The 19,134-nt window shown below is 39.6% G+C and overlaps 1 long non-coding RNA gene across 2 annotated transcripts in view; it reads right to left on the minus strand.

Annotated features, from left to right (window-relative positions):
• LOC109551292 (uncharacterized) overlaps positions 1–19,134 on the minus strand; it is a 35,554-nt gene that overhangs the window by 3,128 nt on the left and 13,292 nt on the right. The window contains exon 3 of one of the 2 annotated variants that reach the window (XR_002178021.3): positions 14,920–18,551. The exons of the other annotated variant lie outside the window; for it this stretch is intronic. This is a non-coding gene — a long non-coding RNA (uncharacterized lncRNA). Of the gene's footprint in view, positions 1–14,919; positions 18,552–19,134 lie in introns of those variants that run through there. 2 annotated transcript variants of the gene reach the window in all.

A 19,134-nucleotide genomic window follows, 5' to 3' on the forward strand; every position in this document is an offset into this window, starting at 1 on the left:
GAACTTCCATTCATTAAAGCTGACCTGGCTACGGCCACCACCGAATAACCCATTTGCCAGCAGCAGAGACCAACGCTGAGCCCCCTCTACGGCACCATTCCCCAGGGTGATCAGCCTGGTGGCAGGTTGGTTACACTGGACCACTCCCATCACGGAAGGGGAAGCATTTTGTCTTTACTGGAATAGACACTCTGGATAAGGGTTTGCCTTCCTTACACTTAATGCTTCTCCTAAAACCACTACCCATGGACTTACAGAATGCTTTCTTTTATGTACCATGATGGTGTTCCACACAGCACTGATTCTGATAAAGGAACTCACCAAAAGTGCAGCAATGGGACCATGCTTATGGAATTCACTGGTGTTACCATGTTCCTTACCATCCCAAAGCCGCTGGCCTGATGAATAGTTGAATGGCCTTTAGAAGAGTCAGTTAGTTACAGGGTCAGTTACGTGGCAATGCCTTGCAGGGCTAGAGCAGTATGTGGCGTTGTTTCTCCCATAGTCAGGATTCATGGGTCCAGGAATCGGGTAGAAACAGGAGTGGCACCACTCAAATTATCCCTGGTGACTCACTAGCAAAATGTTTGCTTCCCGTTCCCATGACCTTATGCTCTGTTGGCCTAGAGGGCTTAGTCCCAAAGGGAGGAATGCTTCCACAAGGACACACAACAATGATTCCACTGAACTGGGAGTTAAGACCAGCTGCCCCACCACTTTGGGCTCCTCGTGCCTCTGAATCAATAGGCAAAGAAGGGAATTACTTTGCTGGTTGGGGTGACTCATCTCGACTACCAAGGGAAAACTGGGCTGCTACTCCATAACAGAGGTAAGAAAGACCATGTCTGCAACACAGGAGATGCCCTAGGTATCTCTTAGTATTATATATCCTGTGATTAAACTAAATGAAAAACTACAACAACCCAATCCAGGCAGGATTAGTAATGGTCCAGATCCTTCAGGAATGAAGGACTGCGTCACTCCATTGGGTAAAGAACTACGACCAGCTGAGGTGCTTGCTAAAGGCAAAGGAAATACGGAATGGGTAGTGGAAGAAGGTGGTTATAAATACCAGCCATGACAATATGGTCATTTACAGAAATGAGGACAACTTTCATGACTAGTGTCTCTTTATTTTGATATATATATATATATATATATATATATATATATATATAATCTTTGTTTTCTTCCCTTTCTTATCCCCTTATCATGTAAAATAAGATGTATTCACTTTATATCATAATATTTAAGTATTGTTAACTTTACATCATAGTATTTAAGTTATGGGATGTCAAAGAGAAGAGTAAACATCATACAAGGACTTTACCTCCTCTTCTGAGGAAGGGGTTCGTGCAGTTTTGGTTGTATGCAGGATAGTTGTATCATGTTAGGTGGAAGGATAACCTTTTTATTATCTTCATTTGGAGATTAAGTGTGATTTAAGGAGATGCCTATGAATGTCAAGTTGACAGGGGGTGAAGTTGTGATGGTTAATTCTATGTATCAACTTGACTGGGCCACACACTGCCAGCTATTTGGCCAAACATTATCCTGGGTGTTCCTGTGAGGGTGCTCTGGGATGAGATTAACATTTGAATTGGTAGACTGAATAAAGCAGATTGCCCTCCCCAGTGTGTGTGGGCCTCATCCAATCTGTTGAAGGTCTGAATAGAACAAAAAGCCAGACTTTCCCCAGATTAAGGGAGAATTCTTTCTGCCTGACTGCCTTTGAACTGGGACATCAAGATTTTTCTTGCCTTTGGAGTCGAAATGAAACATTGGCTCTTCCTGGGCCTTTGGATGGGAACTACACCATCAATTCTCCTAGGGCTCCTGCTTGCCCACTCACCCTACAGATCTTGGGGCTTGTCAGCCTCCATAATTGTGTGACCCAATTCCTGTAATAAATACCTCTGTCTCTCTCTCTGTCTCCCTGTCTCTCTCTCTGCACCCCCCCCCCCACATTCTATTGGTTTTGTTTCTCTGGAGAACCCTAATACAGATTTGGAAACAAATATTTTTATAAATTAAATCTATTTATATGTTAGGTTCTCAAAAATGATATTTAATATTAGGATGCATGAAGAGTACTTAAAATGAACTTCACTGACATTTAAAAAATCCACATGTGGTAAATGAAATATTAATTTTTGGTTAACTTCATAATGAAAATTCTAAAACTTTTAAATATTCAAAATAAATATTACTTATACTCACATATGAACATATTTTGAATAACAGCGTTTTTGAAGTGATAAGGGCCTATAACAGCCCATTCTGACTTAATTAAATAATCCCATTATTATGTTTTCATATTTTTTTCTAAAAGTAAATGATAACCCAGAATGAAATTCCATCAAAAATCAGCATTTGGTGCATTGTTAACATCAAAATCCAGTAATACAAAGAGATGGGGAAAAAGAGAAATTGGGGAGAGAGAGTGACAGAGAGAAAGTAGAGAGAGAGAAATAAAGAATAAGAGAAGGGACGGAGGAAGGAAGAAAGGAAGGAAAGAAGGTAGGGAGAGAGGGGAAAGAGAGAATGGGAGATAACAACAGAGAAAATAAACAAAATTAATGATGTTCCTTATAGCAGCACCTACTAATAGATGCTGATGATTCTGATAAGATATAACTTCCATAACTTCTGTATTACTAGAAAAAAATTAAAACCCTAGATTGAATCTAATAAAAATTTAAATATTACACTTATGCACACAAAACAAATTATCTTGATGAGCAGGAGCAAAGTAAAAATCATATTAAGTGGAATGATTCCCAGAGAAGGTCAGAGGAGTGTTGCATAGTGCAGCCTGCACAGAGCCGCTCTCTGATGGTGGAAGCTACGCATGGAGTCTTTCCTGGCAGCATAATAATCATGGGATCTAGAAGTTCACAGAGAAAACCACGCGAGTACTGTACTGTTCAAATATAGTTTCAAAATATTTTAAAACCGGTTTAAAAAACCAGTTGTAAATGTTAGAGATATTTTTAAAACACTTGTCATTATTTTTAAAGTTACAGCTATCAATAACTCCCACCCGTGGAACTGATTTGCAGCACTGTAGGGTTCCTGGACACATGTGCTGGGAAAATCCACTTTAAAGAGTGAAGGCTTGTATTTTTGCCCTTGGAAGCTTCTCATTTGAAGAGACATACGTTTAGTTTTTTGCCTTTTCTTTTTGGGTTTAATGCTGTGATGAACACCCTCACATATGTCCCCTTATATATGTGTGTATTTCCCTAAGATTTATTATACTCAGGGGCAGAACTGTTGGGTCATACAGTCTATGCATATTTCATTTGGCAAGGTACTGCCAGACAGCCTTCAGAATGGCTGCCCAAGTCCACACTCCCACCAGCCACACAGGTGGGTTTATAGGTCCTTAGAGCCTCACCAGCACTTGGCATTATCCTGCTTTCTAATTTTGTCAGTCTCATAAATGTAAAGTTATATCTCACGGTTATTTTAACTTCTCAGATTTCCAATGATCTTGAATACCTCATCATATATGCTGTTGGTTTTTCAAATTTCTTCTTCTGCAAACTGTCTGTTCTATGCTTTGCCCAACTGGTGGTGGTGGTCTCTTTTTTGTTGATCCACAGGAAGCCTTTGGATACTCTAGATATTAAATCCCTTGTTGATTTAGACATTGCAAATACCTTCTCCCAATTTGTAGGTTATCTCTTACCTTTGTCCATAGTGTCTTTCATCAAGCACAAATCCTTAATTTTGATGTAATTGAATCAATCAACTCTTTACCATATGCATTATAGTCTTGCAGTTTTATCTAATAAGTCATTCCAAGCCCCTAGGTCACAAAGATATCCTCCTACAATTTCTCTTATTAACATTAGAGTTTTATCTTTCACATTTAGGTCCTCTATCTAGAGTCCATTTTTTTACATGGTGTGAGGCAGGGGTCTGGTTTTATTTTTCTCCAAGTCAAGAGTCAGTTTTTTCAACACCATCAACTGAAGCAACTGTCTTTTCTCCATTGACCTGTTATACACTAGGTTCCTTTATAGTCACAGGTCTGTATCTATGCTGTTCTATTGGTCTACTTTTCTATTTTTGTGCCAATGCCACACTGTTTATATTACTAAATTCAAAGAAATAAGAAAGAAATGATAATGATAAGGCAGAAATAAATGACATAGAGAACAACAGACAATAGTGAAAATTGACCAAAGCAAAACTGGTCTTTGAAAAGACTCATAAGGGAGACAGACCTCTGACAAGAGTGATCAAGAAAAAAAGGGGGAAGGGGGAGAAAAATGCAAAAGCAAAATGCAGAATTAAGTTCTTTTAAAAGACGAATTATGAATGATATGCCAATGAATTTGAAAATCTGGATGAAAAGGATACATTCTTAGAAAAATATAACATGCTAAAATAGGCACAAAAGAAAGGTCTTGAATAGTCCAGTATTAAGGAAACTGAAATGGTAGTCAAGGAACTCTCCTCCTTCAAAACCCTAGTTGATTTTATAGGTGAGCTGTAGAAAACTTTCAAGTTTCCAATCTTATGCACAATAACAAAAGAGTGAAACCTATCCATTTAATTTTTTGAGCTTAGTGCAACCTAGATTGCAAAACCAGATAAGGAGAACCAAAGAAAAGAAAATTCTAGGGCTGTTTCATTTATGAAATGAAAATCCCCAATAAAATGTTAGCCAACAGACATTAACAGTATATTCAAAGGTATAGATTATAACCAGGTAGAGTTTACCCCAGGAATATAAGGATGTTATGGTTCAATATCAAAAGTCACTATATAAATGGTCTAAAGGATAAAAGTCATAAGATTAGTTCAATTGATGCAGAAAAAATCATTTGATATATTCCTTTTACATTGAAATTAGTGCATTATCTTGATTTTTGAGAACTGGGTAGGTGGGTTCCATTAGTAGTGAATCCCATTTCAGGAGAGTAAAAGGTACATTGGGTCTGATGAGTTGAGACTTACTGCTCTCAGGTGACACTGAGGCATATCGAGGACCAACAGGACAGTCTAGTTTCCCTATGGATGGTACAGCCTGGAAAGTGACAGTTCAAGTTATTTGTTGTCGATGGTGGGTGAAGACAGAGTTTTGGGGAATTGGAGTGTCCGGAAACAGAGAAACAAAGAGATGCTCAGATCAATCTCAGAGGAGTCTGAGCTGGATTCATGGAGAAGATGATGGTGGGTTTAGAACTCTGAGATGAAAGGGGTGACATATTCATTAATGTGGTGTGGGTCTCGAACGTGGTGGCAGACCTGTTGGCTCTTAGGAATAAATTGCCTTTCTTACCAGGAGGACAGGGCTATTGCATAGACTCTGAGTTGGTATTAAGATGCCATGTTTGAGTGGATAACAACAAGGTCCTACTGTATAGCACAGGGAAGTATATTCAATATCCTGTGATAAACCATAATGGAAAAGAATATTAAAAGAATATACACACACACACACACACACACACACACACACACACATAACTGAATTACTTTGCTGTACAGCAGAAATTAAAACACTGTAAATTAACTATAGTTTTTTTTAAAAAGATGCCATGTTTGAGGAGGACATTGATGACAGGCTCTTTGGGACAGGAAGGTGGTAGCATATGCTGTGTAATTTTGATTTTAATGGGAATGTCCTAATCAGCTGCTCCCCCTTGTTAAGGTCAGCTTTGACTGGGACATCTGTAAGAGCCCAACCCAGAAAGTTGGCTACTGTGGATCAGATCAGGTTGTTACAGAGGGCATTATACTCCAACTGGCCTACAGCACATTACTATGCTTCATTTGTAAGTAGTATTTCTACCTGATATGTTAGTAGACACACAGGGGTTAGGCAGGAAGGTATATTGTATATAACACAGTAATAGGGAGCCATTTCCTAAGATTAGGGATAATTGGCTTTATCTCAATTTCAATACCAGCAAACAACAGACCTAACGAGGCAAACTGAGCATGGGGAGACTAGGTAGAGCAGGTGGCCTTAGTATTGAGGGGGGAAATGCCCATTTGCCAGTCAATGGAGACGGGGATGCTAGGATTGGGGGATAAAACGAAACAGTGTGGCTAGGAGTGATGTGAGTAGACTCAGTGTAACCCCCATGATTCTTTTCCAGGCTGAGGATGGCTGAGGTTTACTCAAGCACTCATTTTCCCAACTGCCAGCTTTTTGTTTCTTGTTTTTAAAACTATAGAGGAAATTTCTTTTGCTTCTTCTGCTCTTCTAGGGACATGACTTTAGTCTCCTGTTTTCTCTGCTTGTTTTTGAGTTTTATTGTGAAATGGGCTGGTGTGCCAAGGGCTGTATTGGAATCCTCCAGGAACGTTGGGTAGGAGTCTACAGATAAAACTTTGGAGAGATGACCACTCAGAGGGGCCTTCAAAATCCTCCGCCTTGGGAAATTTTCTGTAGCAACCCTTTATTATAATAATCTTCATGTGATTTGACTTTGCACCTATTGGTTTTGGACAAATTTATAAGGCCCAGCTGCTTTATTCAATATTCAATTCATTCAATATTCATATTCAATATTCAGGTGCAGAAGGTAGAGGAAACTGTACTCCACATTATCTTTGACCACTAGAATGGATGTCTTTTTATTTATTTATCCATGCATTCCATTTTCTCTTCATTCTCTACTCCCATTTCCAACCCTCTGCCTCCATAGGTAGATATTCTAATGTGTTCACTGTGATTCTCTTCGATTCTATGTGTTCTGTCAGGTGTAAATATTATTGGGTTTGAAAACTGTGTTTCTTCGAAAACTTTAACTGCATTCAACATATAGAAAAGTTTCTAAAACTTACTTGTACAGTTTAACGAAGAATAATAAAACATCCATATACCCACCAACCAGGTTCGGAACTAGAACTTTACAGTATTTTAGAAGCCGCCTGTGTATCCCTTCACATACCTCCTTCCCCTGCCCCAGAGGAAACCATTATCCTGACTTTTGTGTTACTCATTCCTTTGCTTTTCATTACAGTTTACCTAAATAATATATATTATTTTGTTTTGAAAACCGGAGTGGCAAACACACACCTAGCTGGTTACTGAAGTTACTGTTAGGTGAAGATACCCAGGAGGGGATAAGCTGAACAGTCTCTCGGTCATAGTCCGGCTCCAGCTTCCCTAAGAGTTTAAGAGCCGAGTCTAGGGAGGTCATCGGGGTGAGGTCACATGTGAGTCCAGGGAAACACACATGGCTCACCACAGTCAGGGCACCAGAGAGCTGTTGTGCAGACCAGAAAAATTAGTTGTCTGGTAACAATATGGTTTGATGGGGAGTGGGCCCCTCTGACTTCTCTACTTCTCATCTCCCCATGACCTGCTCCCCCCGCAAGAGTAGAAGACAGCAGATAACTTCTGTTGGGTGGAATGTATGTGCATGCCCGATCCAGGCTGTGCAGTACTTGGAGGGAGGGGGTGCAGGAGCTTCGGCAGCATGTGGTCAAATTTGCAAAGTCCAGATATTCTGAGTCAGGCTCACCTGGGCATTCTGTCCTCAGGTTGACAGAGGACAGATGGGGCTGTTTCCTCCTTAGTGCAGAGCAGATGCTAAAGGATGAATGCCATAGAGAGTAGGTGACCTAAGACAAAGGAATACATGCTTCCTGTTTATTTCTTTCTTTCTCCCTTGCTTGTTTTGTTTACTCCCTATTATCCAGACTCCCGTTCCACCCCAAATCCTACCTCATAGGCATACCTTTTTTTTTTTTTTTTTTTTGCGGTACGGAGGCCTCTCACTGTTGTGGCCTCTCCCGTTGCGGAGCACAGGCTCCGGACGCGCAGGCTCAGTGGCCATGGCTCACGGGCCCAGCCGCTCCGCGGCATGTGGGATCTTGCTGGACCGGGGCACGGACCCGTGTCCCCTGCATCGGCAGGCGGACTCTCAACCACTGCGCCACCAGGGCAGCCCATAGGCATCTCTTTGAATGTGTTTAACTTGTATCCTTTTGTTCAAGTTCTTTTATATTTGGTGTATATGTGCATGTATTTGTAACTTATGTGAATAGTGTTTTGTTTTATGGTTTATTATTTTTCGCCCAGTGCTATGTGTTGAAGATCACCAGTGATGCTCTGTGTACATCTAACTCACTGATCTAACTGCTGAAAGACCAACTATGGAGCGCATCCCTCACTATTTCCCTGTGCATCCCCTGGTGATGGACACCCAGAATGCCCCCAACTCCCCACTGTTGCAAACCACACCATAACAAACATTCTCCTACATGACCTGTTATGGATCTGTGTGAGAATTTCTTTAGAGGGCACATGGGGATATTGAATTGGACTACGTACTGCCACATTCATCTCTGGGATGGCTGCCCAAGTCCCTTCTACCACTAGAAGTGCATGAGGGTCCCTATGCCTCACATTCCCATTATAGGACTTGGCATGATTGAGTTTTCTAAAATTTTGCCCATCTATGAGATCTAAAGTGAAATCTCACTGTAACTTTATTTTGTACTTTTCTGATAACTAATGCATTTGAGCATATTTTCTTTTTTTTAAAATAAATTTATTTATTTTATTTATTTATGTTTGGCTGTGTTGGGTCTTCGTTGCTGCACGCAGGCTTTCTCTAGTTGCGGCGAGTGGGGGCTCTCCGTTGCGGCACATGGGCTTCTCACTGCGGTGGCTTCTCTTGTTGCAGAGCACCAGCTCTAGGCGCACGGGCTTCAGTAGTTGTGGCTCGAGGGCTCTAGAACGCAGGTTCAATAGTTGTGGTGCACGGGCTTAGTTGCTCCGCGGCATGTGGGATCTTGCCGGACCACGGCTCAAATCCGTGTCCCCTGCGTTGGCAGGTGGATTCTTAACCACTGCGCCACCAGGGAAGCTCGAGCATCTTTTCTTATGCCCGTTAGTTTTTTCAGTTTTCTGCTTCAGGAAATCGCTTGTTCATATCCTTTGTAGGCCTGTTCTGCAAAAAAGCCTGCTGAGACTTTTAAAGGGATTATGAGGAATGTACAGATTGGTTTGGGGAGAATGGACATCTTAACAACACTGAGTTTTCTAACCCATGAACGAGGTGTATCTTTCCATTTATTTTGTTCTTCTTTCGGCAATACTGGTGTACAGGTCTTTCTGTCAGATATATTCCTAATTCATATTTTTAGATGTTATTATAGCTGGAATTTAAACACTTTCTATGTCCAATTGTTCATTGCTATATACAGTTGGCATATACAATTGTTTTGTGTATATTGATCTTGTATCTTGCAACTTGGGGAACTACTTATTAGTTCTAGTAGTTTGCTGTTGTTTGGTAGATTCACTTGGATTTTCTACAGTCATGTCATCTTCTATAAAAATATAGTTTTTTATAACTATAAAAATATAGTTTTACTTCCTCCTTTCCCATCTGGATGGCTTGCCTTTTCTTTTCTTTTCTTGATGTCTTGAATTTTCTTTTCTTGTCTGACTGCACTGGCAAGAACCTCCAGTACAATGCTGAAGTGGTGAAAGAAGTGGTGAAAGCAGACATCCCTGTGTTGTCTCTGATGTTGGGGGGGTGAAAATTTCAGTCTTTCACCACTAAATATAGTGTTAGCTGTGGGTTTTTTGTAAATGCCCTATATCAGGTCGAGAGGTTCCCTTACATTCCTAGTTTACCAAGAGGTTTTCTTTTTAAATCAGGAATGGATATTAGATTTTGTCAAATGTTTTTCTGCATTTATTGCAATAATCATATGGGGTTTGGAGGGAGGTTGTTAACATGGTGAACTGCATTGACTTATTTTCTAATGTTACGCCAATGCTGCATTCCTGAGATAAACTCCACTTGGTTGTGATATCTTTTTAAATACATTGTTGGATTTGATTTGATAAAATCTTGTTTAAAATTTTTGCATCTCTTGAACTTTCACTTTTGACTCTTTCCTCAAATATGCCTCCCCACCAAGCACTTCTTTTCAGTATGACTCACTCCTCCTGTTCATATCCTCTAGATTGTGTCTGAGATAGTTACTGAGGCTGGGAATTTTTCCAAACTCAGAGAAGGCCCAGGAGAATTTAGAACAAAGACTGAAAGCATTTCTGATGTGGTCAGTCCTACCTCTGAGAGTGTGAATCAACTCCTGGGAGCAGACTTGCCCCTCAACAGAGTCATGTCCCCAGCCTGAAGAGCCATCACACCCTTTAAAGCCTCTCAGTACCTGACAGGTTAGTTCCAAAGAGAAAAGCACTATTAAATGCTTAGGAAATCCCTTACCCTAGATTAACCCTCACTGTCACTGCTCCCCCATATGGTATTGTTCTGCTCCAATGAGGAAGTAGCCAATGTGGGTCACCTCTCAAGAGGGGTCTACCCTTAAACCCTGCTTCCCGTTTTCCCACTGAAGAACCCTAACCCATTCTGACTACCTAATGAACTTGATATCCCACAGCCTAAAGTACCCAAATAACGCCTCTAAATTCCCGACTTCGTGTTTTTCGTTAATGGCTTTTATTTCTAAGATATTAGGAGAACACACAGGGCAAGATATACTCTGTGCTTTCCTCATTGCACCATAGAAGTTCTTCTTCTCCCTTCAATTCCCTCAGCACAAAAGTAATAATGGTAATAATAGCAAATGCATATATAGTGCTTACTATCTGCCAGACACTATTCTAAACACGTTAGATATATTTACTCATTAAATACCCTCAATAACTCTGTGAAGTAAGTACTATTATTATCCCCATTTTTACAGAAGATGAAACTAAAGAATATAGAGGTGAAATGACTTGCCCAGTATGAAACGGCAGATCTAGGATTTGAACCCAGGCAGTCTGGCTCTAGAGTATACTGCACTACCATGCTATCAAGTGACAACTGTGGCACTGACCCACGCTTGCACACTAATGGAGCCCCCCTCAATATCATACAAACTCACTCTAGGGCTTCAGAATAGGTTATGTCTCTGTGATGCCTTTGGCCAAATCTGGTAGCCAGTGAGTGTTTCTCACTGCCACTGACACCCAAATACACATATTTGGAAACAAAAACTAGGCAAGGAAAAGAACACTTTTTTGAAAGACACTATTATTTAATGTCCTCAGAGTGACAAGAAAAAATATTGTATTCATGAAGCAAGATCAGGAAGCTATACAAAGGGACATTCAGAGAACAACAATGATAAAAAGCCCTTAGAATCAAGCAACAATCAAAGAAGGATCTTCAAAGCAGCCAGAGAAAAAGAACACCTGAAAGAAAAAAGACAATTAGACTGACAGCAGACTTTTCAACAGTAATAGTGGAAACCAGAAGACAGCGCCATAATATTTTATAAGTGTTAAGAGAAAAAAAAAAGGTAATTCAGAACTGAGTACATAGCAAACCTATCTTTCAAAGAAGAATAAAGTGAAATAAAGGCATTTACAGATAAATAGATTCAGACAGTTTCCTGTAAAGAGATCTGCCCTAAAGGATCTTCTAAAGTATATATTTCACGAAAGAAAATTATCCCCAAAAAGGAGTTCTGAGGTTTAAGAAGGAAGGTGAACAAATAAAATAGTAAACAAGCATTTAAACACTGCACAAAATAATAATATTGTTAATGTCCATCTAGTGTATATGTTAATATCCTCCTTAGAAAAGAAAATTATAAAATCCTTGTATTGTTTGGGTGGGGGATTACGATAATGTTTAACTTTAGACTTTAGGTTGAATATGTATGGTAAATTTTCTAGACTAACCGCTAAAAAGATCTCTGGAGGGACTAATCAAGAAAAAAAGAGAAAAGGCACAAATAAATAATATGAACAATATAAAAGATACAGCAGAAATGACAAAAGAAGAAGATACGATTAATTTGAAAACTTAGATGAACTGGACCGACTAATTTATTTACTGGATGAGCCCACTAATAACCTTGACCAGACAAACATGGTAGATGACAAAAGGTGCAAAAATCCTAAACAATTTATTAGTAAACCAAATGAATAAAAAAAGATTTAGCGTAAGATGAAAATGTTGGGTTTACTCCAGAAATGCAAGAGCCAATTAACATTAGAAAGCTTCCATAACGAGGTAGCCCTATGACACTGAGGGGCCAGCTCAGTCCTCTTTGTTAGCCTTAGAGAGAGGGGGAAGCTAAAGGTAGGTCCCCTGGGGATGGGGGGGCAGTCTCTTGAGGGGGCAGGTGGGGGAGGAGTCTGGGGCCTGTGAAGGCTCCCACCTCGCATATATACCCTGCTACAAGAACACACATGATAACTCTGAGGTAGGTACAGTAACTTCATTTTACAAATGTTCTAAGGCTAAAAAAGGTTAGGAAACTTGACCAAGGTCCCAGTGCTAGTAAGTAGTTGAGCTATAATCCAAAATCAGGTTGGTCTGGATCTTCAGCTCATGTTCTTAACCACTAGGCAGGCCACTGTCCCTTTAATATTGATAGTAGTAGGTGTTCAATAAATGGTAGCCAGGTGCCAGGTAACTCACATATGCTCTAACACCCACAACAACTATCCAAGGTAGGTATTCAACTCATTTTACTGATGAGGAAACTGACACTTAGAGAGGACAGGTGACATGGCTAAGGTCACACAACCAAGACATGAGGGCTCCATACCTTGAAACTGGGCTTACCAGACTCCACAACCAACTTGTCCTAGATTATTACAGGTATGAATGAATCCCAGAGGAGGTGAACCCTAATGTCTGAGGACAAGACAGACAGGCCCTGCCCATTTCCTGAAAGATGAATAGTCTTTATGCCACAGCTGGTATCAGGAGTCAGAAAAACTCCTCTCCACAATGAGATCTCCACACAAGGAGCTGAGGGAGACTCCATAACCTCCAGGACAGTGGGAATGACCCCAACCCCAGGGGAGGTACAAAGGAAGCAGGTAACATAGACACCATCATCTAGATAAGGAAGCCAGGAACACTGGAAGCTGGTATGAACAAGTTTGTGGACAGTTGTGTCCAACCAACTTTTCATTACCTTTCTGAAGAGTTAACAGATTAGCATGTCAAGGGAGGTCACAAACTCCTCATGTCAGAATTTTGGTATGTGCCAGAGTCTCCTAGAATGATCTTGTAGAAAGAAAGGTGAACAGTGAATGCAGTTAGGTTGGTGTACACCATGCTGCTTCCCATCTTTGGGCCTTTGCCCATGCTGTACCCTCTCCCTTGTTAGTCACCTAGAAGATTCCTACTCATCTTTTTAGAGTCAGTTCATATACCATCTCTTCCAAGAAACCTTCCTCGGTCCCCTGAGCTGGGTCATGTGTTCCATAGGGGCTCTCACAGTCTCTCGTACCCATCACTATTACTGCATTGACCACACTGCCCTGAAATGATGGTTCTGTGTCTGAGAACACACTTTGTTCATCTCTGTGTCCTCAGTGCGGAACCGGAGGCCTGATACATAGTAGGTGTTCAGTCAACTTTGCTCAAGTGAACTTATAACTAGCTGGCTGGTTAAACCCAGTGTGATAATGATTAATGAACTGATGTTGGCCCGGGAGGGGGGCGGTCTCTAGGGGTGTGCCACAGGGACCTGTGTGTATTGATGGCATTCTGATGAAATTAGTGGGTTACACAAAAACCAGGGGAGTAGGCCACACATTAAACAGAATTAGTATCCAAACAGTCATGGACAAACAGAAACACTGGAGCCATGCTGGCTCCCAAAGGGGTTAGGGAGAAAGTCAGGACTAAAACCTCACAATCTGTTGTAGCCTTTACAATGGAAAAAAGTTTTTCTGAGCTGAAACTTACTTCCGTGAAGTGTCCACCATTATGACAGCACTTACTATGTACCAGGCTTTATACCAGCTCCTGTACAATTCCCCCACAACCCAAGTACCACAGAAAAAGTCTAATGGGGGTGATCTGCTTGGCCTGGGGACCAAGAAACAGTTTCTCACAGGCAGGAGAAAAGAGGATCCTAGCTGGGACCAGAAGGCCTAATGAGAGCTGGGGCTTTGGTTTTCACTAAGTAACAGGCAGGCATGACAACACAGCAGTTTGAGGGCTGTTTGAAAAAGAGGCAGGTCCACCTTTAGGAGCCCAGGATACAGAGCGAGTCATACATGGGGCTTTGTTACCACCCTACCAACTCTGAACTTGCTTCTCAAAAGAACCCAGGAGCTACCCTCACTGCTTCTTTACAGCCCTCACCCTTCTGAACAATGACACCCAAGCTCCTTTGCATGCCATGAAAGGCGTTCATGCCTAGCCTAGTTCTCAATGCATTTCTCCCTCTATCCTCCACATTAATTCATTCATCAATTCATTCAGTTTATTCCACAAATATTTATTGAGTGTCTACTAAATATTACTATGCACTGTTCTTGGCACTAGAGATACAACAATGAACAAAACAAGAGTCCTTGCTTTGTGGAGCTTACAGTCTATTGTGGAGAGACAAACACTAATCACAATAAATAAATAAAGTATATCAGGTGGTGATCAGTGCTTTGTAGGAAAACACAACACATAAAGTAGGATAAGGGGATAGAAAGTGCTGGTGAATGGGGCTATTTTAGATATGCTTGTCAGGGAATGCTTCTCTAGGAAGGTGACATTTGAGCCTACTGGAAGTGGGTGGGCAAGTCATCAGATTATCTGGGAAGAAGAATGTTCTAGACAGTGAGACTAGCAAGTACAAAGGCTCTGAAGAGGGGGGATACATGACATGTTTAAGGAACAGCAAGGAGGCCAGTGTGGCTGGAGAACAGTGAGTGATGGGGAAAGTGATAGGAGGCAAGGTCAGAGAGATGATGGGGACAAGACTGTGTAAAGAACTTTGGGCCACAGTGACGGCTTTGGCTTTTATTCTGAGGGAGCCGGGAGCCATGGGAGAATTTTGAGCAAAGGAGGGACATGATCTGATATGGATTTTAAAAAGAATTTCAGCGAGTTCCCTGTGGTTAAGACTCCACACTTCCAATGCAGGAGGCACATGTTCGATCCCTGGTTGGGGAACTAAGATCCCACATGCCATGTGGCGCAGCCAAAAAATTAAAAAGTTTTTTAAAAAAAGAATTTCAGAGAAGAACTAGTAATGGTATTAGAACACCAGGCACAGGAAAAAAAAACAGACAACTACTAGGAAAACAAAAAGGTATACAACAGAGGATATGTAATCAGACTGTACTATGTTGTTTGGATGTGAACAATATTTACAATGCCATACTTAGACAAACAGCGATTACTGGCTGAACAAAAATTGTATAACATGTTTAAAGAAATAATAAATGCAACCACAAAGATGAGCAAGCAACAAGAGACTATTAGGGATGACTAGGAAGATTAGAAAGTGAAATATATGAAGTTTGTACAAATGAAAAATACAATTCTTGAAATAAAAAACTCAGTGGACAGATTAAACAGCAGATCAGACAGAGCTGAAGAGAGAATCAATAAGCTGAAAGATATATCTGAAGAAATTGCCTAGAATGAAGTGCAGGAAGACAAGAAGATAGAAAATATCAATGAAATGTTACGAGATATGGAAGATAGAATGAGGCGGTCCAAAATATGACCAACTGAATTCTGAGAAAGAAAATATAGAAAGAATGGAAGAAAGGCAATATTTGAAGAGATAATGGCTGAGAATTTTCCAGAAATTATGAAAAACATGAATCCAGAGGCATAAAGCACATTTCCAAAGTAGAATAATAAAAAAGAAATACACACCTAAACATTGATAGAATGAAACTGCAGAACCCCCTGAATATACCCCTCCCCTCCAAGAAAAAGAGAGAGAGAAAAGTAGTCAGAATATAAGAAAACAAAAACACCTACAAAAAACAGAAATTAGACTGATAGTGGACTTCTAATATTACCTATAACAATCTACCTTTTAAGAATGAGAATAAATACATTTACATATAACAGAGACTAGGAGAATTTAACACCAACAGATATGTACTAAAAGAGTATCTAAACATCGTAATCATAATGAAGGAAAATGATCCCAGAACAATGTTCTGAGATGCAAGAATGTATGCATGTAAATCCAAACACATACCATCTATATAAATTAATACTAATGATGATATATTAGTGAGGTCAGGGGAAGAAGGAACAAACTAACACACTCAAAAAAATAACATGTGGTCAAGATAGGAATGACTAGAGTTGAAGGTTCTAAGGTTCCTGCACTCTTTAAGAGGGAGGTTAAAATACTGTTTAACTTTAAACCTTGTAAGTTGTTAAACATGCATGGTAAAATTTCAAGGATAACCACAGAAAGAAAGGAAAAAGAATAGGTAAATTCCAAACAGTAGGGAGGAAAAAAAATGATTAAGAAAGCAAACAAACAAATTTCAAAACTAAAAAGCAGGCAAAAAAAAAAGAGAAAAATGAAGCATCGAAAAGGTGGTGGTAGGAAATAGAAATAAAAAAGTATGATGGGGGCTTCCCTGGTGGTGCAGTGGTTGAGAGTCTGCTTGCCGATGCAAGGGACATGGGTTCGTGCCCCGGTCCAGGAAGATCCCACATGCCGCAGAGCAGCTGGGCCCGTAAGCCATGGCTGCTGAGCCTGCGCGTCCGGAGCCTGTGCTCCTTAATGGGAGAGGCCACAACAGTGAGGGGCCCGTGTATCGCAAAAAAAAAAAAAAAAAAAAAAAAAGTATGATGGTAGAAACAAGTCCAAATATATCACAATAAGTGTAAACAGACTAAACTTGACCATTAAAAGACAGAGATTATTATATTAGATGTTTTAAAAGGTCCAACTATATGCCATTTCCAAGAGATATGATTAAAGCATAAAGGCATGAAAACGTTGAAAAGTAAAAGGATGGAAAATTATATACCACACAAATCCTAAGAAGAAGAAAAGTTTGTGTTGCTATATTCATGTAAGATAAAATAGACTTCAAGGAAAAAATGCATTATCAGAAATAGAGAGGGTCATTACATGTTTACCAGGAATATATAACAATTCTCATTTTGAATATTCCTAATAAAATACCCTCAAAATAAGTAAAAGAAAAAAAAAGAACTACAAGGAGAAATAGACAAATCCACCATCATAACTGCATATTAACATACCTTATAATTATTGGTATATTACAACCAAAAAATCAGTTTAGATATAGAAAATGTGAACAATACGATTAACAAATTTGATAACAGACTTATGTGGAACTCTGTATTCAACAGTTAGAGAACATACATTCTTATAAATCACATAGGAAACATTAAAAAATACTGATCACCTATTAAGCCATAAAACAAGTCTCAATAAATTTCAGAATTTTTATCACACAGATCACATACTCTGACCATAATGCAATTAAAGATAGAGTTCAATAACATAAAGATAAACTTTAAAATCTCTAAACATTTAGAAACACACTTCTATATAACTTGCAGGTCAAAGAAGTAACCATGATGGAAATGCTGAAATACTTGGAACTGAACAGTAATGAAATATGACATGGCTGAACTTGTAGAAAAGCAGTAGTTAGAGGGAAAGTTACGTCCTTAAATGTGCAAAGTAGAAAACAAGAAAGACTGAAAATTAATAAGGGTGGTGTCCAATTTAAGAAATTAGAAAAATAACAACAAAATAAATCCAAAAAATGTGGAAGGAAGGAGATCAAAAAAGATAAGAGCAGAAATTAAAGAAATAGAAAACAAAGACAAAATAGAGAGGAGCAACAAAGCCAAAAGTTGGTTCTTTGAAAAGACTAGTAAAATAGACAAACCTCTGGTGAGATTGATCAAGAAAAAAAGTGAGAAGGCACAAATAACCAATATCAGCAATGAAAAAGGAGACATAACTACAGATTGTATACAGCAGAGAATAAAAAAATAAGGAAACTATGCCAATAAACTTGAGAAGGCGGACAAAATGCACCAATTCCTAGAAAACTATAACTTACCAAAACTGACTCAAGAAGAAAAAGAAATGCTGACTAGTCCTCTAACTACTAAAGGAATTGAAGCAGTAGTTAAAACTCTTCCTACTAAAAAACAAACAAAGGAACAAAAAACATCAGGAGGGAGAATTTTCCAATTGATATGTGGATGACAGGTAGGTGAAGAAATATTAATCCCCTTAGGCCTGGAAGTGTCCACGTAGGCCTTAAGGCAGTGGAGACCCTAGGCAGGCCACTTCTCTCTATGGGCAGCCTCCTGTGGAGATCCTTAGAGGGTGGCCCTTAGTGAAATGGGGTCTGACAAATCCCTCTGCAGTCCCTGCAGGTGGTGAACACGAATGAGTAACATCCAGCACTCAGTTACTGCTCTGTAGTAAATGTGCTAAGCAGGGCCGAAGAGGAGCTCTAAGACTTGGACAGCCTCTTCAGTAGCCAGCTTCTGTAGTCTTCTGCTCACTGAGGACAAGGGGCCTGCGGAGCTGCTGGAGGAGTCTGTGTTCCAGTTGCCAAGAAACACCACACGACCCAAGTTGTGACTGGATGGGGTAGGGTTGGGTGCAGGGAGGCCAAGCAGGGGCTTTTGGAGAGTGTAGCTCCAGGTAGAAGCCCTGAAACTCTGTCTTCGCGAATATCAGATACTTCTATCCATTTGCAGCTGATGAGCCCTTTTAATGGTGTCCAAGCTAGCTGCAGGGTGATGGTTCTAACAATGATGCATGTTCTGCAAATAAGAGCTTTATCATTATTTTGAAATAGTTAATATGAAAGAGTTCAATTGGATTTGAAATCTAATCATATTATCACAAGATATTTTTAACAATATATTTGTCAGTGAAATAAAAAGAAAAGCTGTTAGATATAACTTCACTTTTTAAACATTTTTGAACAATTTAAAAGTTGGTTTGAAATACTTTATCACCTAATTGTACAAAGATTGATTTGTATTGATGGTGACCATTAAGAATTTGAAGAATACATCATTAAAAAGTCTTGATCAGGATTTTTCTGTAGCCATTTTAAGCATAAAACCTGATATAAAATAAACATGTTATGGAAGCAGATTTCAAGTTTCTCATTCAAAATTTTGAAAATATTTTATTTAGAAGTTTAATATTCACTTAATATTAAAAAGAAAAGACCAAGGTGGTTTTACAGGAGAATTCTACCAAACAGATCATTCCAAAGTCATATAGCATCTTCCAGAATATTGTAAATGAGGAAACATTGACTCATTCTATGATATCAGCAGAACTTGATGCCAAAAGCAAATAAGGATAGCATGAGAAAGGAAAATTAAAGACCAA

Source organism: Tursiops truncatus, chromosome X, assembly GCF_011762595.2.
Source record: "Tursiops truncatus isolate mTurTru1 chromosome X, mTurTru1.mat.Y, whole genome shotgun sequence".
NCBI lineage: Eukaryota > Metazoa > Chordata > Mammalia > Artiodactyla > Delphinidae > Tursiops > Tursiops truncatus.